General features: G+C 42.1%; 1 protein-coding gene across 6 annotated transcripts in view; it reads left to right on the forward strand.

Annotated features, from left to right (window-relative positions):
- The window catches only part of BACH2 (BTB domain and CNC homolog 2), a 180,894-nt gene that overhangs the window by 27,378 nt on the left and 126,886 nt on the right, over window positions 1–26,630 (forward strand). For 5 of the 6 annotated variants that reach the window (XM_050972024.1, XM_050972025.1, XM_018918321.3 and 2 more), the window contains exon 2: window positions 15,252–15,338. The gene's annotated coding sequence lies outside the window, so the exon portion shown is untranslated. Of the gene's footprint in view, window positions 1–10,760; window positions 10,871–15,251; window positions 15,339–26,630 lie in introns of all 6 variants that reach the window. The other variant, XM_030235916.2, reaches the window with a different exon arrangement.

Here is a 26,630-nt window from a genome sequence, read left to right on the forward strand (position 1 = left end):
TCATCCTCTTGAAATATTAGCATAGGAGAAAAACAAAGGAAAAGCCTGTCTTGGCATCTGCATCTGCGATGGGTGGATAATTCCTTTGTCATTTTGAACTTCTACCTAAACTTGCGACAGAAAACCTGGCACTTCATTATCATTAGGCTTCTTGCTGTCTCTTTTTGAAGCGGTTGGCAGGCTCCTGACTTTCCCCATGTAGCATGAATAGGGAACCTCCAGCTCTCAGAAGCCCTGAGAGAATGCACAAGGAGTTGCATAAGGGCAGAGAGGAGCTGCGAGGTGTGATTCTGTTATAAATGGGCTCACTTAGGCCTGGGGGATTGTTGCAGCGAGAAGCACGGCTTGGAGGGTAGATGGTGTTTGTTCCTGGTATTGAGAATGAGCACTGTGATTCTGGACAAGCAAATAATGCCCTTAGGGTGCTTACTGTGTCCTCCTCTGCATCAGCTGAAAGAAAGGGTAGAGCATGTAGAGAGCTGCTGGTTTGCCTGGCTACACACAGGTCACATACTCATTGAAGTAAAAGTTGGTTTCTAGAGCCTACATGAAATCCAAAAGGGACTCATATCCCTGAGTCCCTTTTCTGTGCCTTGGACAAACTAAACTTGTGGACATGGAGTTAGGTCTGAGCTCTGGCTTAGCATTTGTATGCTTAAACTTGCTGGCAGCCTGAGAGGATGGTGCTGATCTGTGGAGGGAAACTGCATTGTGATGTCCTGTTTAGAGGGAAGCCATTGGAGAGCGTGACCTCAGAAGGTGCCAGAAGAGACACCAGTGTTGGTACCTACTTGGGTCAAGACAGACCTAGAGGGTGAAGTTGCCTTCCCAGAGCAGCAAGAGTGGGCATGGATCAGGTGCTGTGATTCTCCTGGTTGCACCAGTTGTGGTTCTCCTGGTTTTACCCAGAGCTGTTTCTCGAGAGGAATAGGACTTACCAAAGCCATAATACCCCCCTGGGCTGGCATCAACCAGATGCTGTTGATGCTTGAGAAGGGCTGTTACCTCCTCTTCTGATGGTGAGGGTGATGCGCCCCATCCCTCCTTACGTTATCAGCACTGCAGTCCTGGAGCCAGCTCTTCTCAGTGTGGCAGTACAAGTCTCCTCTGTTTTTATGGCCATGTTTGAAATATCTTGTTGCTTATTATGTAAAGTATCTGCTTTTCATCACTACATCTTTTTGTGTGAATGCTGTGTTGAGTCTTCAGTATGTATTTAATATTTCTTGAATGTTACATGTTAATTGCTTCCAATTTTCTATTGCTTCATCTTTTGGCCGCTTCAGCGTAAGTTATTGTTATAACTGCCCTTTTGTGAAATGTGTGATGCCTGCTCCTATTTTTCTTGTCAGTTCCATTTAAATACTTGGCATTTTAAGTAAACCTTCTTGCCTCATATATTTTGTTTAGAGCAACAGATTCCCACTGAATCAAATACAGGAATTTATTTAGTTAATAGGGAGACTGTGTTGCATTACTGACTGTAAAACAGACTGTTGTAGCCTGAAGCATTAAACTGAAAATGGTGTGGTTTTTGAAAATAGAAGTTTGTGTGTTAATTCTTTTATATATATATATATATATATATATATATATATATATATATATATATCAGGTTCTCAAAAAATCTTATTACTGCTCTTCATGCAGAATTCACTACAAGAAATGACATGTGCATTCCTTTAGACCTTAGCCTTTGTGTAGGGAAGAGGGTACAGAATCTTCTTCATATTGTCTTCGTGTTGTATGAAAAGGTGCTCTTTCAAAAGGCTAATGAGGGGATCTGGACCTCACCAAGAAAAATGCATCAAGGTAATGTGTCCCTGACCCTTAAAGTTTATGTGCCTCTTTCTTGGGTGGAGGGGGAGCTGCTGAAGTCCTTCTGAAGCACTGCTGAGTGTCCTCATCCCAAAGACAACTCTTGGAGGATGTAGGGGAAAGAGGATGGTGCAAAGTTCAGAAGTTGCAGGGGACTGAGAAGGGAGTGACTGGCAAAGAAAGCTGCATAGGTGGTGATGAGTTTTATCTCAGCCCTCATGCAAAAGCTTGAATTCCCCTTGGATCTGTTGATATCAGAGTGACAGCTCTTCTGAGCATGTCTTTTCCCTCTGGTTGCGAAGGATGAGAAACTTTTTCCTAGGATGTGTGGGACCTAGACCAGATGAAACTAAGGGTGGCAGGAAGGGTCCCTGCTGCAGTGTTGGGGTATTTTGTTTAATAAGATGACTGTGCTAGGACTGAGAGGTGCTGATGCTTCCCCACAGTCTCAGACCATTTCTTTCCTGGCTGGCTATGCAAATCCAGGTCCTGCCATTTACTCCGTACAGAAAGTATTTGGCATAAAGGGGATGTGAACATAAAGTCTTGTGTGAGGAAATGCAAGATTTCCCAAAGATAGCACAGAATTGTTTCTTAATTGGGCTTGTAGTACAGTATGTCATAATGAACTGTCAGAAAAGTATGAAAAATTATTTGCCTCAGTGTCTGAATATCCTCTCCTGAGCAGGGGGTGGTCTCCTGCCCATTCACAGCTGCTCTGGGCTCCACGGTGGTGAGCAGCCCCTCTGAATCCTCCACCTCATCCCTTCCACTCTTGAGATGTTGTATTTAATAACAAGGCCACTCTCAGGCTGGGATTTGACATTGTCTTTTGTAAATTAGTGTTTTGAAAGGAAACCAGTGGACTTTGCTGGATGCCCATGAGTTGGTCCAGGTGCTTGTTTCTAATGCAGACAGTAACTCATTCATGGGCATAACCCAAAGAGGATGTAGTTGGTTGTACCTTTTTTTTTTTTTAACTGAAAAAAGTATTTTTGTAAGTTATTTTAAAATGGCATTAAGTTAAAAAAAAAATCAAGCAGGTGTCAGGCTAAAACATGTAGTGCATTTACAGTTTCACGGCATATCTCTGTTTTCTTCCTCTATACTATTGTTCCCCACAAAAGCAAGTGAATTTAAGACACCAAGCAAATGACTGATCATAATAACCTTTAAGGTGCTGGATTATTCCTTAGGTTTATGCTGCTTTGGGATGCCTGTTGATTGCATACCAACTGCAAGAGTTTGTTTATCTTAATAGTTGAAAAACAAAGAAGTGCTGGACCAAAAGAATGGGTTACCATTGAGATAACTCAGAATGAAAAATAAATATGCTAAAAATGCCTTCCCTTTCTTCATAAAATAAATGAAATCAGTGTTAAACAAGTATCCAGTTATTTTTAGAAATTTCTAGAAAGCTTAGAATGCAGGGACATGAATGTGACAGCTACCAGCTCACTACACGACCACATGGAAACATTTAATTAAGAGACCATTTTCTTTTCAGATTATAGGATATGATTTAAAACCAACTTCAGCTTGTTTTTAAAATCAGTTGCTTTCATGCAGTAACCTCTAAACACTATCTATTTCTGCTTTGTCTGCCCTGCATGCACTGAGGCTGGGAGAAGGCAAGAGGGTACCGCTGAAGCTGCGGGTACGTGCTCTGTGCTGCTGTGGCACTGTGCACCAGATGGTCCCACCCTGCAGCTCACTTGCTGCTTATTCCCTTCAGTTTCCCAAGCCTTACTGATTTTTTTCTTCTATAAATCATGAGTTTCCTTTTCTAGCAATTAATCATTTCGCTTATTTTTTTGGTTCTATATTTAATCCTTCTCATTCATCAACTCTCTCACGCATTAATCTTCCAATATTGGAAGAGATGCATGCATTTCTGTGCCAGTTCAGATCCCTGTTCATATACCCCAGTTTCCTCTCTTTGTTTGGGTGACCAGGAACAAGATGCTCCAGAGGAAGGAGCAGTACTCCTGCCCCCCCTTGAATGGCAAATACAACATCCTGACAGCCGGTGGTATCTTCACCCCTTAGTAATTGGGTCAAGACTGGACAGACATGAGCTGTTTGTGTTCTTTTCCAATGTTTTGCTGAGATGGGAAATCCATTCATTTTTTAAATCCAAATGGACTCTTGGCCTGCCTGGTATAAAGGGAAATGAATTCTTTTTGGGTAAATTGTGTGTTGTATACAATTTTTTTTTTTTTACACATAGTGAATTTTTATTTGGGCGAAATTTATTTTCTTCTTGAGTTACAAGAAACATAATCTCCTGTTTTATCATCCCAATTGATTTTCTAAAACAGGTATTTTAAGCAGACTAAATGGAGCATGTTATCCAGAACTGGAGCACACCTTCTTTCCTCTCAGCAGCACTAGGGCAAACGTTTTGCTGTCTCCCTTTTTTTTTTGGGTCACCCATTGCTAGAGTGCCCGTGTTCAGAGCCCAGTTATGGGCTGGGCAGGCACTGGTCCTGTGCTGTCCTCCCACCACAGGAGGGCAACCCAAGCCATCCCTGGTGGCACCACTTAAACTGGAGAGGTGTTTGTCAAATAACTTAAAGCCAACCACTGTATGGATGCATTTCTCATTTGGTTTTCTTGGTGGATTTTTTTTTTTTGTTTTTTGACAAAACAAGGTGGAGATATCAGCTGAGTGGCCTTCTTGAATGTAGGTAGGAAAAGGGGTAATGGCTTTAAACTGAAAGAGGATGGGTTTAGATTAGATATTGGGAAGAAATTCTTCTCTGTGAGTTTGGTGAAGCACTGGAACAGGTTGTCCAGAGAATCTGTGGAATGCCCCATCCCTGGGAGTGTTCAAGGCCAGGTTGGATAGGGCTTTGAGCACCCTGGTCTAGTGAAAAGTGTCCATGGCAGTGGGCTTGGAAGTAGGTGATCTTTAAGGTCTCTTCCAACCCAAACCATTCTATGACCTATGAATAAGAGCGCTTTTGTTCCAAGATGCACCTGCAACACATATGTAGACTGCTTTATTTTACTTATATCTATGAATTCTACAGAAAACTTTATAAAAGCCATGTCATGTCTCCTAAGCCATTCTCCCAACCAGCCCCTGGCTTGAAAACACTTAATGGGAAGGATGAGGGGGTGTGCTGAGTTGTGGACTCCTGCAGCATCAGTTGGAAAGACCTGAGGCTCTCATATCCATTGCAGTAGGGTTTCCCATGGAACAAACCTGGCCTGTAGAGCCTACAAGAGAGTGACAAGGGGGTTTATAGCTCTGGATTTGAATACGTGCATGCAATGCCTTATTTTTGGCAACATGTGCTGCCAGCATCTCTTACCATTCCATGACTTACTCAGACATGTGAATAACTTCCCGCTTCTCGACTGCAGGTTGATAGTGGTGCCCTTTGTGGACTTGTGTGAACTCCTTTAGAGTACATAGTGTTGCTTTGCCTTTAGTGTGTGTACATAACTGCTCAGATAAAATAAACTCATAGTACCTCACTGCAGCTGTCATTTAAGGGAAGTCATGCATTTTCCCCTTGATTTTTAGGATAATTTTTCTCCAGCCTTTCCTTCTTTGGAAGTCCTAGTAGCATGCTACTTTTTAGATCTCTCTCTTTCTTTACAGAGCAGAAATCAGTTTCTCATTTTTTTGTGTTCAGAATTATGCAAAGGAGTTGCTGAACATAAACATGCAACTGTAAATGCCATAGAAATGTACTCTACAAAGATTCCACTGTTAACCACACCAAAGAAAACAAAAATGCAAGGTTATTCAGATCGAGGTCACATGCAGGAAGTGACATTTAAATTCTTACTCATTTAAAATTAAGCCATCTTACCATTTTCCTCTTCTGAAGTGTTGAAGATTTTCCATTAGTTAAAGGGTTGTCATGCAGGCCTTCAAGAATAAGTTTTTCCATTATTTTTTAGAGGCTTGAGCTGTAGGGCTTTTTTAAAATGATAGAATGCATGTAAGTGTGAGAACAGTGTACATTTAATTGTCTATTTGAGAAGCTGTGCTAGAAGACTGACCTCAGAAACATTAGGAAATGGCAGTTTCACTGCTTATCTTTACAATTCATAAAAAGTATTGTTTAATTCTTGGAAGAAGAGGGTGTTTCAGTCTTGCTCAGTTTTTGTCTTTGTTCTGCTTTTTTTGGTGTTTTTCCTTGTCCACTTCAGTGCTGGAATAGAGTATTGAAACAACTGTGTGGTTTATGGCTTTTACTCCAAAATTTTTCATTTTTTCATTGTGTTGAGCCTTCTGTAAACAGATTTTCTTGAATCCAAACAAAAAGCAAGGGCTGTGACATGGAGCCAGTTTTGGCTGTGAAATCATCAGGGTCAAAATCCCTTACATACATCCAGTTCCAGGGTCAGTGGGCTTGGGCTTGCCCAGGTGTTGACCTTCCCTACTGCTCCCAGCTGAGCTCTTGCCTGGATAGCATCTTGAGCTGTGGGTCCCCTCCAGCACTGAAATTGTCTAAACAAGCGTGTTCTCCTTATTTTTTGAAAGAGTGTTGCTGGAGGAAGCATCTGTCCTTCCTCTTTGTTGGAATTGCTGATCCCTTTGCTCGCTGGTTGTGCTGTGACTTGAATGCAGCTGTTGATGCTCCTCTGAAGCATGAAAGGACAATGCATTTGTTTCATTTCTCAGGTATCTGCCAGAAGTATTTGATACTGTTGAAGTATCGAGATGTTATCTCAGTCACTTTCATTCTTGAGCATTTCTCAGTTGCTATGATTGAAAACAAAACCAAAAATTTGAAGTTGAACTGTCTTTCAAATGAAGTATGACATATAATGTGCTTGTAGATGGTAAAATCATCACAAGTGCTAACTGGTGTAATTTTGACAGTTACTGTTGAATCTTGTTTATTAGACTATATGTGTGTTCTTTTTATTTACCACTTCTCCAGAACACTGAGGAAAAACACGTATTTGTTTCCTGTATATTATTCTGTCAGCCAGAAGTGTTTCCTATTGGAAGATGTTAAAATAAGTCTATCAAGGAAAAAAATAAATTAAAAGATCCTCTGTTAAGAAAAAGGGGAAAAAAAAGCTAAAATCCTGTTAAATAATTAAGATGCTTTGGGCTCTATCAGGATTGACAGTGTTCTTGCCACAATATACATATGCAAAAACTGTAAGAAGTTTAATATTTTATAGCAAGGATAACTCCAAACCCTAAATCTACTGGCTTGTTTCTATGGTAACAAATATTGAAATATGTCTAGCCAACACTGTAGGTTCCCCCTATTTAATTTCTGTCTATGGGTTCTAGGAATTCATTAAGGCTGTAGAAACCTCTTAAAATTGGTACATTCGGTTGTAAAATTCCCTAAGATTAAAGTTGAACACAACTTTAAATTTTAACATAAACATTTCTTTGAAAGAGATTTCTTAGCGAGTGAGGGATTAGAGTTTTATTCTAAGACTGTATGTGCGTTGATCTGGTATTTTTGTTCGTCATTGGCAAGTTGAAATTTTTTTTCTCCTGTGCATGACTACTGAAAAAAATGGAGTTTCAGTGTATAGATTCTGATGAAAATAGGGAAGGCTACTTAACTGGAGCAGTCTGGCTGGAATACAACAATGGTATGAGGTCAGCCACCTGCAGGCTTTAGTTTAGTGGTCAGAACTTTGTGGCCAGAGCTACTCATAAGGGATCCTGTCCCACTCTTAAGATTAAAATTATGATTTACAGGGAGCTTCAATATTTATTTCAATTAGTTGCACCTTTTGTGTATTACAGAGCATTTTCTAAGTGTCTGATTCAAGCCATTTTGTGTTTGACATCTTTTGGTTGTTTTTCTTTTGAGGGCAGCCCGGCAGTGTTGGGAAGTAATCTAAGTGTTGGCTGTGAGATTCCATTTCCCTTGTGGTGACTGAAACCACAAGCACCTAGTCCCAGCTGTAAGAGGAAAATTTTGAAACTTTGAAGTGAGCATCAGGTTGATGCAATATTTTGCATCTGGTTGACTAGCCAGAGTTAGATGCAGCTGGAAACACAAAGACTTCCTCCCTCAGCCTGTGGGGGGACTCTGGTTTTTGCTGGCATGTAGTAAAGATAATGAGGCAGCAGAAAGAAAATTTCAGAAACTGAGATTTGCACTTAACAGCTGTGTTTCAGGAGCCCGTGGTTATGGATTAAATACATGGTTTCTCAGAGGGCTAATATCATCCAAAGTTTTTTTCTCTTAAAGAGACTTATAGCAGGGGACTTGGAAATCAAACCCAGCAACCTTAACTGATGCCTCCTAGGGCGAGGAGGTGCAGCAGTGACTGCAGTACTCAATAAAAGCAGAAGATGGTGTTCAGAAAAAGTGCAGTTCATTCATTCGTATCCATCTGGAGCAATAAGGAAGAAGGTGGGCTATTTTTTGGGCAAAGGATTATGTCCACAGTCCTGTGTGAAAAAGAGTGATTTCAGAGTGAGCCTAAGGCAGTGATTTCCTCCTTTGTGGCCTCTTGCCTGGTGCTCTTGCTACCCAGGGCACAACCTGCAGCTTTCAGACCGAGTTACCTGCCCTGGATGTATTCCTTAATAATGCCAGCTGTCATCTTGCTTCACCTTGGTGTGTATTTATCTGACCTTGGCCTGAGATACTCCTTTTTTTCATCACTCATGTCCTGTGCTGTTTTTTGAACTAGCGTGGGCTGTGGAAATAGGAGCTGCAGAGTCACCAACAAAAAATGTTACCAGTCTACCTGTGTCATCAGTGAGTTGTATCACTGTCTGAAATGCTCTCGAGAGTATGTGCTTCTGTGGTACCCTTGGGTTTCTCATACTGGGAGGCATTATAGCTGTTGTGGGAGTTTTGCCTTCATGCACCCCTACACCATGCAGTCAACAACAGTGATGTCCACTCTCATCAGTATTTTGAACTCTCCAGGCTTTATCCCAAGTCTGTGGAAAGACTTTTGATCTCTGCAATGGCCTTCACCCAGGGGGCCAATTTAAGTGATAGATGAGTATTCCTTTCACTATAAAATGATGCTTTTCTCCAGGGCTGATTTTTTTTTCTTCTTCTTCCTCTTTCCTTTTTGTTTTGATGATGAAATTTCCTTTTATTGAAATAGAAAAGAACCTCCACTCTTGTAACAACGAGGTGAAACTTATCTTTTTAGGATGTGAAGTCTCCATATGTATTTGTAGAGTACCCAGTGCAGTGAGGGTTGTGGCTGAGGTAAAAGCCTTTTTTATTTGCTTCTTCTAATATCCAAACACAAATTCAGAAGAAAATAGGGGAAACTGACTCAAGACTTGCTAGAAACAGAAACAAATTTTTTAAAATTGCCTTTTCATTTCTTGGTTTTAAGTGTGGTACTTGCCAAAACCATGGATATGCTCCAGACCCAACTTTTTTGTATATGTAACAAAATGATTCAGTTTTGAGGCTTTTTCATGTAGTAGTGATGGACTTGTCAAATATATTTTCAGGATAAGAGAGTAGGATTATACATGTGCATGAAGGTTGTGAATATTCCCATTCCATTAGGCCAGTAATCTTCCACAGGCAGAAGAAGCCTGCTCACTATAGCAAGGCCAGTTGGTAGCTGTCAGGAAGCTTTCATGACACCAGCTCTTCCACCTTCCTTTAAAACATCTGGTATATATCAGGGTTCTACTCACCCTTTCTGACTCTTGGAGCTGTGAAATGAAAAAGCAACTTGTATTCTTCTGCGATCAACTTTCAATTTTTCATATTGTCTCTGTGCAGTCATACACATCAAAATATGCTTTGACTTGCTCCTACAGTCTGAAAAATACTGTTTTGATGAACTGTGTAGTAAAATCCTGCAGAGTGAGCATGAGCTGAGGGAGGGAAGCACACGTGAGGTAAAATGCCAGTGGTTGTATGGACTGTTCAGCACAAGGCAGAGCCAGAGTTCAAGCCATGATTTCCACTATTAACCTTCACAGTGTTCATGCAGAACAGGTAGTCAGTGTTCTTTTGCAGACCTAATGCTAGTATTTCCTCTAACAAACATGCCTAGGAAGATGCATACCAGATGATTTAAAAAGTAATAGGCAGTCTGAGTACATGCAGAGAATACCTGCTTTGTTACAGGAGCATGTGTTTCCTGCAGGAGTTACAGCCCCTTGTGAGAGGAGAAACAAGGATTTGTAGAACTGCATGCCTTTTAAATGTCTCTCTGTGCTGAGTGCTTTCCTGAAAGTGTGCGTAGTTGGATATTTTCTGATACGTTTTTTGGAGACCTACAGTTTGGAACAGAAGGTGGATGGTAAAACTCCATAAGGCTTTTTATGTGATATTCACAACAATAATTTTACCAAGAGTGTCTCCCTGCCCCATTTCTCAGCTGATTAAAAATTCAGTTTCTTATTTTTGCGTGTTCTGGAGGCGAAATTTTGAGAGGTCAAGGGGTGACTCTTTTGCAGCTTCTTTTCTGTCCTCAATTCCCTAGCCTTATGGTGAAGTGTTTTTCACTGTAGTTGGTTCTGCTGTAGTGGTAAAGACAGAAAATGTTTAGCTTAACCCTGAGGCAGCTCAAACTTTGTGCTGGATTAATTAAAAAATAGTTCTGTGCCTTCTGTAGCAACAGTGTTTGGGAGAGGAATGGAGGAAGGAGTGCTGTGCATTAGGGACAGTAGGGCTCATCATACCAGCCCGGATCCCAGCTGTCTGCTGGAGATCTGGCACTTCAGGGCAGCATCTATTTTCTCCCAGGTCTGCCACAGCTCTTGGAGCTGAATTTTGCTTGCAATGGTCAGTCTGTAAGGGAGCTGTTCCACTATCCCAGTCATTGGTTTTTTGGGTTTTTTTAAGTTGTTTCAACAATCCCCTTTTCCATGCTGGGGAAAATAAAAAATATCCCTTTGGAAGAGGGGCTAGGTAACTAAATTCTGTGCTTATCCTCCATGTTATGTATTTTGTGCAAGTTAAAAGGCTTATTCTGCCTTTCATCTTGTGTGCTGTTTTCTGCAGATATTTCCTAACTTCTCCCATGACGTTTTTTGCCTGGTTCTTCAGAAGACTGGACTGAAAGAAACTATTGTTTCTCCAAGAGTGCAGGCATGTGTACATCGGCTAATCTGGTTGGTACAGGATTTCAGGAGTGGGTGTTGAACTGAGGAACAGGGCTGGGGTGTGTGTGCTTACAATTCTTGTCAGCGGCGTGCTCTCCTATTCTGTAAATAATATCGCATTTCACTTCCTAGGTTTACCATTCATTTTTCTCCAAAAGTTGAACTCCCGTACCATGAGATGTAAACAAGGAAATGGCATACGGGAAGGTTGCAAAAGTTTTGGTTAGCAGAGACTGGAAAGCTGATCCGGTTTTCAATCCTGCGCCTTGATAGTCAGCTACTTGGTTTTGTGATGACTCAGAACATTTGTTTTTCACAATCATCATATGTTTAAAATCCATACTTCAATTTAAACATTGTCATTCTAGTATTTTCCTTCCCCAGGTTTGGGTTTTCAGTTTTGCGGTAAGATAAGCAAACAAATACTTTTTAGCTAGGTGTTTAGGAGGAAGACTTTGGCAGTTGAGGTGCATTTGCAAGCTCTGGAGAAACTGCAGTCTGAACTTCACATTTGCAACAAACTCATTCTGCAAAGCACTTTGGATACAAGACATCATACAAAATTTGTTGGGGTTTTTTTCCATTTGGATGATATCACCAAGGAGCAAGGAAACCCCCAGTTACTGTTTTTGTTTACAACCAGCACCTCATCAGATTAAACCTTGCCACATATTTGTTTCCCCTCTCGGGAGCATTACCTAAAAGATTATGGTGCTGGGATAACTCCAGCTTCCTTGTGATGACCCAGATCTCTGCTGGCGATGAGATCTCTATCTCTGCTGGGCACGGAGCAAGAGCAGCAGTTGTGTTTTCAGCTGCAGATCCATGGGCATGTTCCCATACAGTGTTTCCAGGCTCGTCAGCAGCCCTGCAGCGCCTTGGCTGTTGTGGCTGACATGCCCTTGTCTGCCGGCAAAAGGCAGGATTTTATTCCACAGTCTGGTTTCATGTAGGTCTCATAAGAGGGTGTGAGGCAACTTTAGGGTGGTTTTAAATACTACTTTTAGAGTATGAGACAGCATAAAAATCCTGGTAGGTTTGTTTGGGTTTTTTTTTGCAGCGACAACACTGTATAACTAAGTTGGCTGCATCTCGACTTTGGTAGAGTTTCTTTGATGGGTCAGGAATAGTTGCCGCTTGCAAAATAGCTCCTTGGTACTAGAGGGTGCAGGCTGGGAAGACTGACACTTGCTGGTAGTTTAAGAATTTATGAGGATTTATCCTATGGTTTGTTGATGGGATTTGGTTGGCTGAAATGCTTTTTGATGGATGCACAGGAATTCCCAGGTATGGATAAAAGCACTTGGCGATACTCAATCAAAGAGGATAGAGAAGAAAGATTGTGAAGTGAGGAGTACATGGGGGGGTTGTCTGGCTTCTTTTTATTTACAGAGTCATATTTAACAATGGGCTTACAGCTTCACCCATAATCTTGTGTGGTTTTAGCACTGCTAGACCAAACTGCTATGTTGGCTACCCTTGAAGGGTTTTTCCAATGCTTCTGTTGGATGCAACATGGGTCAGCTTCCTTGCATCGCAGCCACCTCACTGTTTGTCCAAGTGGTGTTTCTGAAAGTGCCCGTACTTTTCAGCAGCCCATGGTCACAGTATGGAGCACTGGAACAAGTCTATGAAGCTATCTCTTCCTGTCCAAGACTTCTTTTGTGTTAGAGTCTTGCTGTAGCCAGGAGTGTTTGAGACATGTTTCTGCTGACAGTTTTCTGCTCTGCACTCCTGAGGACTGGATGTAGGGCAGTTTGGAGGGTTCCTCACAGTGGAACTCCCTATTTACAGTCAGTGAATTCATTAGCGCCCTGAATTATTTACCTTAAAGAATTCAAGTCCTGAATTATTTACCTTTAAGGTCTGTCTTCCTGTGTTGTGCATTTAGTTGACTGTAGACCTGTCCTCTGTTATAAGCTATTAATGTCTAAGGTAGTGTAATATCCAAGGAAGTTAGTTTCAGCTATTTACTGGTAATTTTATTTTCATACACAAATACATTGCAACATTACAGCTGATCTTTAGGGTCCCTTCCAACCCAAAGCATTCTATGATTCTATAAGTTCAGAGTGACACTCTGATATGAAATGGATTTGTGCAGATCTTGTAAATGCATGGACAGTTTTTGAGTATGTCATCACACTCTTCTCTTTCTGCAAGTCGCCTGCCTGCTGCCAGCTGTAGCTGCAAACCCTGGGCACATCCTTATTCAGCATCTTGTTTGTTCCTTGCTGTCCCATATTTGGCCCAAATTTTTATTTATGGCATGGTACTCAAATCCTACTGAAGAAGTGTGTAATTTCCTCATGATCTTACTCTGTTTACCAGTGTCAGGCTTCAGTATTTGACAGATGATTTGGGAAGCCCCACTTCTCTTTGCAGGAAGAGACTTAAGAGGACAAAAGATTCTGAGGATGTTACAGCCTTGCTGCTGAGATGTCTCTATATTCCATAGTGTTTCATATACTGGAAATACAGTTCCCTTCTGCTGTGACTGTTCATTACTTTTAGTTGAGAGAAGCAAGGTTTTCAGGTTGGTTAGGAATTCATTGTTAATGGCCACTTGAGGGATACTGAGTTTAAATGACTGGTGTAGTGCTTCACTAGAGCTGCGTGGCAGCTCTCCAAGGCACAGCTCATCTGCCTGGACACTGAGAGGGTGGCAGGGAGTGTCAGGGTGGCTGCCATCCTTGCTGCCAACAGCTGTTAGAGTTGTCATGCACTCTTGCCCTGAAGCCCTGATGCACAGCTCAGGTACATCCCGTGTGCCAAGAGTGAAGGCAGCTGCAGCAGGCAGTGCTCACCTGACACATTGCCCTCCCTCCTCAGGGGTGAGTGCTTGAACTCTTCAGCGTTCTCCCTTCAGCATACCAAAGACTTTGCAGGAAGCAAACAAATGGCATTGTGCACTGGCATCATAGAGTCTTGGACGTGGTTCTTCAGCAGTGCTGCAGCTGCACTGCCAGCAGGCAGTTCTCCATGCCTAACTCCAATTCCTGCTCTCTCCCCATCCAACCCTCCTATTTTCTGTCCCCATTAAGTGAATTTTCTTGTCCTGACATGTTTTTCCCTGCCATCCCCTGGCCCAGATCTTGGCTGCTCTGTTTTGAGCATAGATAACTCCAGGGAGTAGGGAAGTCACCTGGATCAGGAGACCCTCCTTGCTTGGGAGGTGGCTCTACCCTCATTTTCAGCAGATGCCAGAGGCAATGGTCACTTCTGTTCTCCTCTGCCATGGACTAGATTGTGTTCACTGACTCATGTGGTATCAGGCTAAACCCAGGTTTAAACTCTGTTCCAGAGATTGTGAGAATTTCGTCTTTGCAGCTGATTTTTTGGGAATGTCTCAGTCAGACCGCTGTGACCAAAATCTTGCAGCAAAACTTTCTGTCAGTCATCCATGTCAACAATGGACAGAGTATGCCAAAAGCCTGAGCCCTGAAATGCAGGAAGGGTATGGCAGCCATATCCCCCAACCTGTGCTATGTCTGGGTTTAATTGTGTATGCCCCTGTGAAGGTAGGCAAGGGACCATGTACACATGGTTGAGTTGCATCTCTTTAAGTGAAGAGGTTTTTTTTAAATTTGCTTTCAGAGAAAGCAATGAAATACTAATGGCATTTCCAGTTCTGAAAATCCAGTTTCCTTTGCTTAGCATGTGTCTTCTGTCCATTCAGAGAGGTTGGGGGTGGGGGGTTGAGGTTGTGTCTTAGCTGGATTTCTACCATATGGGCTTTTTTCTTCCTTATTTAAATGTCTTCTATGAAGTGGGTTGGCAGGAGAATTTGACACTAAAGCTTAAAGCTACTAATATGGGAAGCGAGGAGTAAACACAGACACTAAAAGACCCTTTTAAGAATTTTAAGTGGAGTCACTACTTAAATAATGTTGTAGGTACAGAGTATGTAGAAACTTTATGATTGAGTAATCTACTGTCAATGCAATTTTGCAAGTATTATTTTTACATCACTGCTGTGGTTATTAGTGGCATGTATTTGCTGTTGATACTGAAAGAAATTTAATTAGCTTTCTCTCCCTCTTTATTTCTGCTTTTGGTGTCACTGTCTGGTTGGCATTGGTCCTGGTGCTGCCAGGAAGGATGGCCTGGGAAGAGGACAGAGGATTTGGGCATGAGAGAGCTGTGTTCTTCTGTGTAGCTCTACCAGTGGTGGGCTGTGGTATCTCATCTGCCTCTCCAAACTGGTATCTGTTGCTTCTGTTTGATCAATGAGTAATTTTGGGGAAAAGACTTTTTCTTAATTAATGTTTTTATGAGATGAGGCAGAAAACAAAAGGCCTGAATATCTACGGCAAAACTGCTATAATGCAAATAATAGATAATTGCTTGTAGTTAATCAATTTTCTCTTTTGTTTTGTTTTTCACACAGAGCAATGAGGCAAGAGAGAAATTTTTAAAAACAGAAAAATGTGATTGCATAAACATCGTTGTTGGCAGGAGGACTCAGTGGATTCAGGTAATAATGTGACACCACTTTTTATTAAGCTTTTAAAACTGGCTGGGTTTCAGGCTGCCAGTGACCCTTTGTCGGGGGCTGAGGAGTAGAGGAAGGTGACAAGGTATAACAAGACCTACTAGCTGGCTGTTAATTCATTCAGACCAGATAAGAGGGTGTAGGTGATCCCACAGTGCTGGGGAGTGATGCAGTAGCTTCCTGCTTTATGTCAGGCTGTTGTATCTGAGACTGGGTTTTTTTTTTTTTTTTTTGTTTATTTTGTTGGGGTTTTTTTACGGGCTTTTTTTTAACCCTAGGAGATTGTCTCCTTTGACCTCTTACAGCTTCATTGATGTAGGCGGGGAAGCTCCATGCCTGTTTCATGGAAGAAGGTCAAATGATCAGCAGTCCCTTCAGACTGCAGAACCCTGAATCTACGAATATTTCCCTTGAATTCCCCCTTTAAAAGGATTTCTGGATCAGAGCAGATCATTATCTGCTGAAAGACCCAGACCTAGACCTTTACTGCTTTAGGGAATGACTGCTGGTTGTTTTCTGTGTGTGAAGACAATTTCTCATTGCACGGTTGTAGGAGACCTAATGTGTGATATTTAAGCATACTAATGTTTGCAACGTATTATCTTGAAATAATGGAATTTAACATATTTAGATATTGTTTTGTAGGAAAAGTAAATTCCTGGCTAAAATGCATCTCTTATGGTTTTAATAATTTTAATTATTTCCCTCACTGAAGGGAGTGCAGAATGAAGGCAGGGGGAGTTTACAGTGCTAATTGCACTCCACATTTGTAATTGGGAGCAGATCCTATCCTCAATCTTCTTAGGCAATCCTAGTGAAGTCATCAGGCTTTTCACAAGCATATGGTTTTCCCCACGCCTGTGTGATTCTGGGATAAGGGCCTACGGTGTGCTTTTTCTTTCACCGATTTCTCATACGGAGGAAGCTTGAAAAATATGCATCATCTTTTCCAATGTAGATTCTTGGTTTCTAGCAACAGTTGAAGAAGCTCTGCAGTATTTTATTGAGATCAGCAAAGCTTATTGCTTTAGACTGAGCTGTTTCTAACTGGCAAGTACATTTTCTTCGTTAGGTGCATGGTGAGGAAAAAAGCAGTTGTGGGGTTGCATTGCTATAGTCATAACCAAGAAGGACGTTTAAAAAGGATGTGAATGGGTGTGGATTTGATATTTCCTAAAACCAGTTTCTTTTTAGTATTAAATTGCATATTCCAGGAAGCTAGTTGCTGTATCAACATTGATATAATAACACATTATTTTAAAAAATCAATATCCAGTCATAGAAACAAGTCCTAGTATAAGCAGTTGAGTGCTTACAGCTGTGATTTGTATGTATTTGCAAACGTAATGGGCTTTTTTTTCCCCTTGTAGCACTGGTAACTTGGATAAACACTGTATGTGTGACTCATTGCAGAATATAAACTTACTTTAAAGGAGCAAGTGTTGGATTTGCTGAATATCCTATTGCTTGCATCCCTGAATACTTTCTTGCAATAGGTCATGATTAATCTTAAATTGGCCAACCTGAGGGGAAAATTACTGCTGATGTCCCATAGGTACTTCAGAAACAAACAGAATGATGGAAGTGCTTTAAAAACATAAATAGTAGTTAGAATTCATAAAGTCATAAAGCAAACATATGGTACAAGGCCTTTTAAAATATAACACTTGAAAGCTTTTTTTATCGTTTCAGAAAGAGCTTGTTTAGTTATCACAGGAAAAGTAAATATTTTCATTCCTTTCTTTTCAGCACTCTCTCATTTATCTTTCTCTTTTTCCTTTTGTATTTCTTTTTTGTTGCCCCAGAACGTTCTTATTTTGGTGGGATGGGGGACCAACACCGGATGTCCATAGAAAGCCCTGCTTGAGAACAGGAGATAAAACTGCTCTTGGTCCTCTTGTTGTTAGGTACATTCTTGAAGTCCTTTTGCAGTGTCGGCACAGAGTTGATGTAATCCAAGCTGAACGCTCGCTGTGCGCATGTGCGTGTGTGTGCAAGATGTGATGGACTCTGCAGCAGCTCCTGGGCCACTCGAGAACACACTTATGTTTTAATGTCATAACCCCAGACATCGGTGATGAGGGATGCAGTCCCTCTGTGTGTGTGTACACACACATGTGTAGGCGTGTGAGCTCACGGAGGGCAGCACGAGACAGCTCTTCTGCTGCACCTTTGGTGGGGTGGTTGTGGTCTCCACTGCTTCGAGCCATTAGTGGGACGGTGTAGTTGCCGCTAGAAAGGGGTGGAAGGAGGAAGATGGGGAGCAGAGGAGCGGGGAACTGGGTGGGGATCAGGGGCCAGGGAGGAAGACTCAGCTCCAGAGGGAAATACTCTGTGCTTTGCAGTTGCTTGTGTAGATAGAAACCAGATGGTGCGCTGGAACACCCGCTCGCTTGGGCGGCGGCGGAGCCAAACATATGGTTAATGGTTAGGAGAAAGAGCTTTTCGAGCCAGGGCTTTGCTGACTGCCTCGCATTACAGATTGTTGCAGTGTGTCATTACATTGCCAAACTAAGTGCTTAATACCCGCTGTGGGCGCTGGGCAGGCATTTGCAGGAAGGATGCAGAGGCTCCCTGGTCAGGGCGGGAGGCTGACATCACGTACGGCCCCCTGCCACACCCCCCCACACCCCCTTTCCCCTCTGGAAGCCCCATAAATCTCCCCATTTACAAGCCCAAATCTACAGCAGGCAGCTTTCCTGCTCTGAGTGTCTTTAATGCCTTTATTTCCAACAGTGTATAGTTAGCTTAGCCGGTTTTTTGTGCCTTTTTTTTTTTTTTTTTTTTTTGGTCCTGAAGCAGCCGAGTTCACTGAGGCTGCAGCACCACACTTACATGTCCGGCATCCGAAGTTCCTGCTCTGGGATCTTTGGGCGACACCAGACCCCATGTTATCTAAGGAACTGCTGAGCTCATTCATCTCCTTTTCACGGCCCGCTTCCTTTTATTTTTAGCCAAATCCGTCAGGCCTGACAGGCGGGTAATTTGAGCCAGAGAAAGGGCAAAGCTCCAGGTCCTTTCCACAAAGCAATTCTTCTCCTCCCTCCTGGGAAGGCTCCAAACTTGGCCTGCTCCAGGCAGATGGATTTGTTGAGTCATGTGAGATCATTTACACAAAAACACAGCGAGGCAGTGAAAAGGAAAAAAAAAAAAAAAAAAAAAGGGGAAAGAAAAAAGAGAAAAAGGTGGGGGGGAAGGGGTGGGAGAGCATGCACTGCCGGGGCTGCTGTGAGCGTAGGAAATGTGCTGCGAGGCAGCTAGACAGAGGAATGCAGCAGATTCATTCTTGTATAAGGTAATGTCTCGTTTACAGTACAGGGTGGAGCCAGCACGGAGGAGAAATCTTTTGAAAACAGATTACTCATTTAAAACAAAAATTCTCCTTAAAATAAATAATAATAATAATAATAAAAAAGAAATAATAAAACCCCCAAAACAACAACCCGACCAGCAAGCGAGCGGCGCACACGGGCGCGCAACAAAGGCGGCGTTGTTGACAGCACCGGATTACAGTAGCGGTAAACTCCGGGCTGGGAGGTTGCTGGAAAATGAGTTTGCTCCGTGATGCAACTGGAGTTTGCTTTGTCTGGCCGCCAGTGCAAGCATTGCAGGGGAGACTGCGAGCCCAGCAGCAGCAGGGCACGCTTTGCTCCATCCAGGGATGGTTTCAGACAGTGGGGAGGGATGGAGCAAGCAGTTAAGAATCCTGAGCAGACAGGCTGGGGGGGCATCATTAACAGCAAAAATGAGGGGGGATGTGCATGGAGGGGGCGGGAGAGAACCTCTTCTTGCTTTGGTTTTGAGCTAGTTGTGGCATCATCTTTGTTGCATCAAGGAGTAAATTCCATTTATTCAGTTGAATGTGAATTTTGTTTTCGTTTGCAACCTAAGCTAACCCCAGCATGTTGGGTTTTGGTTTTTTAAGTGGGTGGTAAGAGAGAACATGAAACTTGGAGCTTTTCAGATCTTGTTACATCCTAGAGAATTAGGTTGGGTTAATTTATGCAGTGTTCTAACAAGATGCGTTCAAACCTTTAAATAGACTGTATTTAAGTATTGTTAATATAACTCCCAGTTACTCCAGTTTTCTTAGCAAAGCAGTATCTAAATGTTACTGTTTTGTCCCAGTGGTGATTAAAAATTAAGAATAGAAGTAGAAACTGGAATTGGAAATTGGTGGGAAACATGCAATAAAACAAGTCCAATGCAAAGTATTTCCTAAAATTCTCAGCAACAGTTAAGGAACTTGAGGGAGCATGTAAACAAGAGTTTGTATTTTCACATGACACGTTTCCCTGCTGAGTAGTATCTTCTGCATTGCTGACTCCACAGCAATGTCTGTTGAGGTGCTTTCCTCTGGGGAGGGGAGGGTTTGTCTGGAGCTTGCCTCCCTCTAACTTGACCTTGTCTTTCCCTTTTTCTCCTCCTGCTGCTTTTTTACACTTTTGTCTGAGACACGGCTGGCTTTCCCAGCCCGCTTGCTCTGCGGGCTGAGCCGCTGAGCACAGCATGTTCAGTGTGGGGAGGGCCTTCCCTTGTGTGCTTGGAGTTTTCTCTCTCCGTGGAAACCCTTTGTCTTGTCTGTCTCTTGATGAGGCCACCTCGTTACTTATGTACAAGGAGCACTTGGCAACATCCCAAGTCCCAGCTGGGGTTCTACAAGGGGTCCCTGAGCATCAGCTGATGTCTGGTGTGAGGATCAGCAGAGGGATAGAACTATGAATATGAGGAGTACAGACAGGCTTGGGACCTAGATGGTGCAATAAGCTGTGGCTGTAGCACAGCAGCCTTTAATGGGGAATGGCTGTAGATTGCTCTGAGATCCTTGGAAAGGTTCTGGAGAAGGACAGCTCTGTTATTTATTCTGTTTGCATAGTTACTGTAACTTTCTTTCCTTTTTTCCCCAAAAACCTAATCATCCTACATTTTCTGTTGCTGTGAGCAACATTTCCTGTTGTTACCCAGAGCTGCAATTCCAGTTAAATTCTCACTTTGTAAAGCTAATCTCTCAGCAGTGGGTGTGGGATTTCCAAAAGAAAAGGCATTTGTGAAGAGCCCGTTTTTAAGATTTTTGTCTTTGTGGACAAATCTGCAAAACTCCTTTTTTAACTATTCACATTCATTATTGGCTGAAAGCTCTAGCTTCGTCTCTATTTATGGCACTTAGAAGACTTGTAGGTCTTTCATTCCCCTACGGAGTGCCCCAGTCCTCAACGTCTCCTTTTTCCGCTTCAAAGATGCCACATGTGTTGCTTTTTGCATCTGTACGTCAGACAAGCAGCCCGACTAGGCAGGTTTCGGGAACTGTTTATGACCTGTCTATCGGGCAAATCAGCCTTACTCTTCCTTCCCCCTCTTTCACAGCCGCTCAACTTCCTCTCCTTCTTCTTGAAGTGTGTTGATGCTATCAGCCCCCTAATTCTTTTATCTCACTTCTCCTATCGTTTCCATTCTTCTGTCTGTCTCATGATTAGACTAGAAATTTCTCTGCTGCTGCTGGCCTCTTCCATTCTGGCACGTACTGTGGCGCTGCCTCCTTTGGGATCTGAGGAGGGATGAGTATGCAGTTCATACCTGTTGAATCATGTCTTATGGTTGGCATCAGTTTGCAAAGGTAGAGGACATTGTCTATGGCAATTTTTCTTTCAATTAGTGGCTTTAAACTACTAATTCTCTCCCTCCTAGGTTGGAGGATAAGCAGGATGTCCCCACCAAGGCTTGGGAAGGGAGGCACAATCTCTTTATGTGCTAGAAGAGGGGAGTCCTCCTTGTTTGATGTCACATTATCCTTTCGATGTGACAGGATAGTGATTCTATCCCTTGGAAAACTTAAACAAACTTTATAGTACTCTGCAGTGATATCTAAAGTAAATGGTGCAAATATCCATTTATGGGACTTAGGAAATAACCTCAAAATAAATAAATCCCTAACCTGCCTTCCCCCTAACAGAAAATTATAGAAGTTATAGTGTAGTGGTGGCAATTTTCTTTGTCATGTTTTCATCCAGAGGGCATTTCAGGGGAGAGACAAGATTTATTTTAAACAGATCAATCTAAGTTTCTGTGGAGCTTTAAATCTATGTACATTTTTTCTCATCCAGCACTGAATTGATGCAGCAGTGAAGCGCAGGACTGTTTGTAATGTATTTGAAACCTAGCTGTTGTCTGGATGCAGCCAAATCCCATTAACTGTGATTTCCCTGCTTCCCTTTTCCTCCTGTCAAGCCTTCTGGATCGCGGCTTTTCTTAACAGCTTGTTTGTAGAATCTGCTCCCAAATCTCCCAGTGGCTTCACTCTTCTCAAAGCAAGAGAAACTCTGGGAGCAGCTTTTTACCTGTTTATCATCCAGTTTCCATTTCTGTTAGAAAGTCTCTGTCGGCGATAGACCAAACAAGCTTAAATCTCTTTGCCTTCCATGTGGTCAAGCACAGAGGAGGTTAAAGTTCTTCCAGAGATTAAACTTTGCAGGTTTGTTAAGTGATACATCAATTTAGACAGCATTTGTGTATAAAATTGCCTTCTTGAATTTCCTTGGAGCATCCTTAGGGAACCTTAAAAGTTGTCTGAAAGTTAATAGCGAGTATGCCCAAGCACCCTCTGACAGTGCCTTTTCAGTAGCAGGTTTTCAAGTCTGTGTTAAAAAATACCAAGTTGTTTTAAGGCTCTGTTCATTTCATTAGCTTTTCACTGATAGCTCCTGTAGCATTACTAACTGCTAATGTGATCCTTTAGTTTATTACCCTGATTTTGTTATAAATTAAATTGGTGTCAGTGAAAGTCACTACTGATCAGATGCTGTTGAAATGTCTTTTTTTTAACCTCTTTGCAGCCTTTGTACAATTAATGAGAACATACTCTTGCTTCTTGATAAGTTCATTCACGTTTAATAGCTATTTGTGAGCCATATTTGGCTTTTAAGTGGATGTATCACAACTCTTGAAGCATTTTGGTGGCTAAATAGCTGGGATTAGACACTCCAGTTGCTCTTGCCAATTGTTTTCCAGTGTTCATACTGAACTCTGTGTGTTACAAAAATATTTTTAGTTATAGCCTTCTCGGATTTGTGTAAGGAGAAGAAATGTCCTCATTTTTCAGAGAAGTTTATCTGGGAGTGAGTGGAATTATATTAATGGTTTTTTCTCACTTGGTCAAATTTTAAGTGCTGAGATGAAAGGCCCACTATTACTTGCAAAAATAAGGCTTGCTTTTGCAGGAGTGAAGCAATTTATCTTCTGTATCTGCTTCACTAATTGCAGCCTGTAAAGACCCTAAAGAGTCCTGCTAGTCAACAATTTCCTTACCGCAACCAGGGAAAAATCAGATTTAAAATGCATTTAACTGATGCTCTGTTCCACATTTTAATACCTCTTGATTACTGTGGTCACAGCATAAATAAATACATTTGATTGCTTACTGGATCATGCAAGTGTTGGACATCTTCCTCCCTCATCACAATACTCCTTTTATCAAAGATAGCTGCTGTCATAAAGCCTCGAGCTGTTGATTAGGTAAAAGGGAATATCATACATGGGAAAATAAACCCACACCCACAAGGTAGCTTCTTACTAGAAAGTAATGAGATTTCTATTGCAAAATGCAGCTTGTTGTTATCTGTTTGAATACTTTTCAAAATTAATAATAAAATACTGAAAAATGAACTTGTTGTGGATTCTGGGAGAATGGCATGGGATAATTCTGGGACAATTAACATGGGATATCTGTCTGTTTGATTTTGAGTTGATTGCTAATTGGCTTCCACATACTAGTACTGTGAATTGGTTTGAAGCCCCTGTAATGAGCTTGTACTAGTCTGGACCAGCTCAGACTCGCTGCTGTCCTTCTTCATGCTGTTCACTATGGTTAATGGCATCCAGAAGGATGGCAGAACCCAGATAGTTATGATTAAAGAATTCTTCTTCTGGGATGCACTGCTTAGACACAAGCATCAGTGGAGTCCTTTTTGCAGCGGTGATGTTGTAGGCAGTGGGACGGCATGGGGAGGACGCTGTGGGTAGCGCTGCGCTGCTGAGGGTATGGGTGGCACAACCAGACCTGCTCAGATGGCATTTTGAGAGCGAGAGGTTAAAAGGACAAGGGTAACCCACGATCTGAAACAGACTCTTGCATGGGGCAGGTCTGTTCTTGGGTGACACTCATTTGGTTGTGCAGCTCAAGTGCAGCCGGAGTTTCACCCCTGCCCACAGGCTGACAATCATACGCTCAGTGGGAAGTTACTTTTCTGCTGGGTTTTGCCCCCGGTGAGTGTTGTCATTGGACGCAACAGAAAATTAAGGGGCAGAGGTTTGTGGGGTATCGTAGCCTGTTCGTCATTTAAAATAAATCTTCTGTGATTAATTCTCCATGGGGCAAAGGGAGAGAGGGGTTTGCACTCTAAACTCTGGAGAATTTTTAGTATTTAATGCTAATTTTAACCCTGAAGCATTAGTGAATTAAGTAGAGCTCCAAGTGCTGCAGTTAGCCTTCAAGAGGAAGCCCTGGATAGCATTGCTGAAGGAGTGATGATAGCAGGGAGTTCCCATATGCATGCAGCGGCATTTCTACAAGAACTAAAGGTTGTTACTTCCAAACACAAGCGGAAATGCACGTGAGTTGGTGACACATATTTTGGTTTTCAGTACAGTAGGTGGCAGGAGAGACAAAGTGACAGCTTGGCTGGGGTGGCTGTTGGTCCACCTGCCATAATAACAAATGATGGTCTACGCCCAGTGCTGTGGAATAGACGTGACATCGTATTGCCAGGTGCTTTTGTGAGATCTGTCCTCTGCTGTGATCAACACAATGCCATAACAAGACAGGAACATTAGATACACCTATTGCAATATCCCTGTTTTAAATGCCAGAACGTGTACTTGTCATGTTTTTGTATGGTGTCTTCTGATACTACTACTGGACTAGAGGTTTTGTGGCAGCCTACGCCAGTCCAGGTTACGACCACTCATTGTCTTTCTCCTCCTACCTTGTCCTTGGCCAGGACTTGCCCCATTCCCTCTCGTGCCAGTGCTGGTGCTTATGAAGCTGACCATAATCTGCTTGATGGGGTAAAGCCAGTCAACAACGAACTAAGCTAAAGACAGGGTTGGACTTTGTACAACTCAGCAGAAGCATCTCACCTCATGGTTGTGAAAACTGTGTTGAGGTAAAGAAGTAAGTGATAGGAAAAGGGACTGACAAATTCAGGCAATAGAGTGCAGCCTTGATCACCCCTATCAAACAGGATGGATGACAGTGAAGTAGACACCAGAAACTTCTCTAAGTCAACAGCTGATAGACTTCTGGGCTTCTGATCTGGACTTGCGTAAAACAGCCTTAAAAGCCTGAAAAACTTTTTAAGTATATAAGAGTCTTTCCTAATGGAGAGGCAAGCTGAAGTGAAATTAGTGGCATTTTCCCTTTGTCTTTTAGACATATGTCTCCTTTTTTAGGTGAAAGGGATATTCCTCATCCCACTTCAGTGAAGGTGAACAGATTTTTTTCCTTTCTTATTTATGGGAGGTTTGGTCTCCCAGAGCCCCCAAGGACAAAATCCACCCTGGTGCGTGTGTAACCTGAGCAATGTCAATGAGATTATACAACAGGAAAGGTGATTTGGCTCTGGGTTTGTAAGTGGAGAAAGGAAGAGCTTTTGTTCGTTGATTTATAGGGAAATTAGTGTATGGCTAAAATATGCCCACCTGTTTGCTGTGCTTTTTTCCTGAGGATTGTTCCCTGAAGGACTTCTGGTCCTGGTGGAAACAAGTTCATTGTGCAGACCTGCCTTAGAACCAAGAAGAGCAGATAGTATATGACTCATACTTGTCAGAAGAATCTTTAGTATACATACAAGCTTCCAGTGATGACTTTAGTCCTTCCTTTTTATCTGTATTTGGACATATAATTTGAATTCTGGCATATCAAAACATGCATGTATGATGGCCTAAATTTAGCATCTTCATAAGATGTCAAGTCCTTTTCCTCAGCTCCATTACTTATATTCTGGTTTTGTGACCACTGGTTTTGCAAGATTGTTGTCAGTGTTTTTTCAATAAATCAATGCTGGGTTTTTTTCATTGACGGTTGACTGAAAATTGAACTGGTGTTGAAGTTGTAAAACTGTTAGCAAGGACAAGACATCTTTTGTCTTTGCTGGCGAGTCTTACTGCCCCATAGATAGAACCTGAGCACTTCATACCAATGAAAATGAAGGCAGGAACACAGTGATTTATTGAAGGTCGTGGAGGAAACCTGAAGGGTTTCCTCCACGACCTTCTACACCACCCCAGGAAGCTGAATCCTGTGATTTCTAGAGGGGTGAAGTTTACTTCCTCTTCCCCTGAGAGTATGAAACTCTTCCCATTGGAAAAATATTTGTTCTTGTCACGGCAGGTACTGACACACATAACAAATTTGGAACCAAGTTTGACTTATTGCCACAAAAACAGGCACATTTAGAGAGTAGCTAGCTAGAGCTGTATTGTGCAGAATGAGCAAGGGAAATGGTCTGAGTGGCACAAAAACAGTAACTGCTCTGTTGTGGCTTTACTCAACTCTGAGTTGTATCTGGACCAGAGGAGGGACCTGGGCATACACTGGGTTTAGGCGGCTTTTGGACTGCTCCATCCCTTGTACCCAGGACAGGTTTTTTTCTCATAGAAAAGCCATTTGTAAAGAATAGGACCTTGTTGGCCAAATTTTTCTTGAATGGGCTGGTATCTTGCAGATATTGGTATGCTGACAGAAACACTGTGGTTTTAAATAGTTAATTGGTTCTGTAACCAGGTTTAACTGTAGAGGGCTCTGCTTGGTGAAGAGGATCAGGAAGGAGTTCCTATTATTTTAAAGCACAAGCTGTCTGAGGCTAATTATGAAAAACATGCCAAGCTGAAATACTGATTCTTTTAGATGAATTTCCATAAGCAGCTCATAGACAGGTTTATGCTGCACTGGAAGAAGTCTGACTGCACTTTAATGTTGATACCTGGATTGGTGATTAGGAAAAGATCGTTAAACAACTGGAGTTTAAATACCAGTACAGCTTCATTGTAATAATTTCCCCAAAGGCACGTTGGTAATTCTGCTAAATAGATGCTTTAATAGACTTCAATAATGTGTACTTGGGAGACCCTATACACAAAGGAATAATGCATAAAACATTCATTATTGTAAACTGCTACCTTTGCATGTAGAGAGGAATCTGTTGGAAGAAAACTGTTGTGTTGAGCGTGGCAACGTGTCGGAGGTGTTAGTAGACAGAAGTCATTGTCACCCCCTTGCCT

This window comes from Serinus canaria, chromosome 3, assembly GCF_022539315.1.
Source record: "Serinus canaria isolate serCan28SL12 chromosome 3, serCan2020, whole genome shotgun sequence".
NCBI lineage: Eukaryota > Metazoa > Chordata > Aves > Passeriformes > Fringillidae > Serinus > Serinus canaria.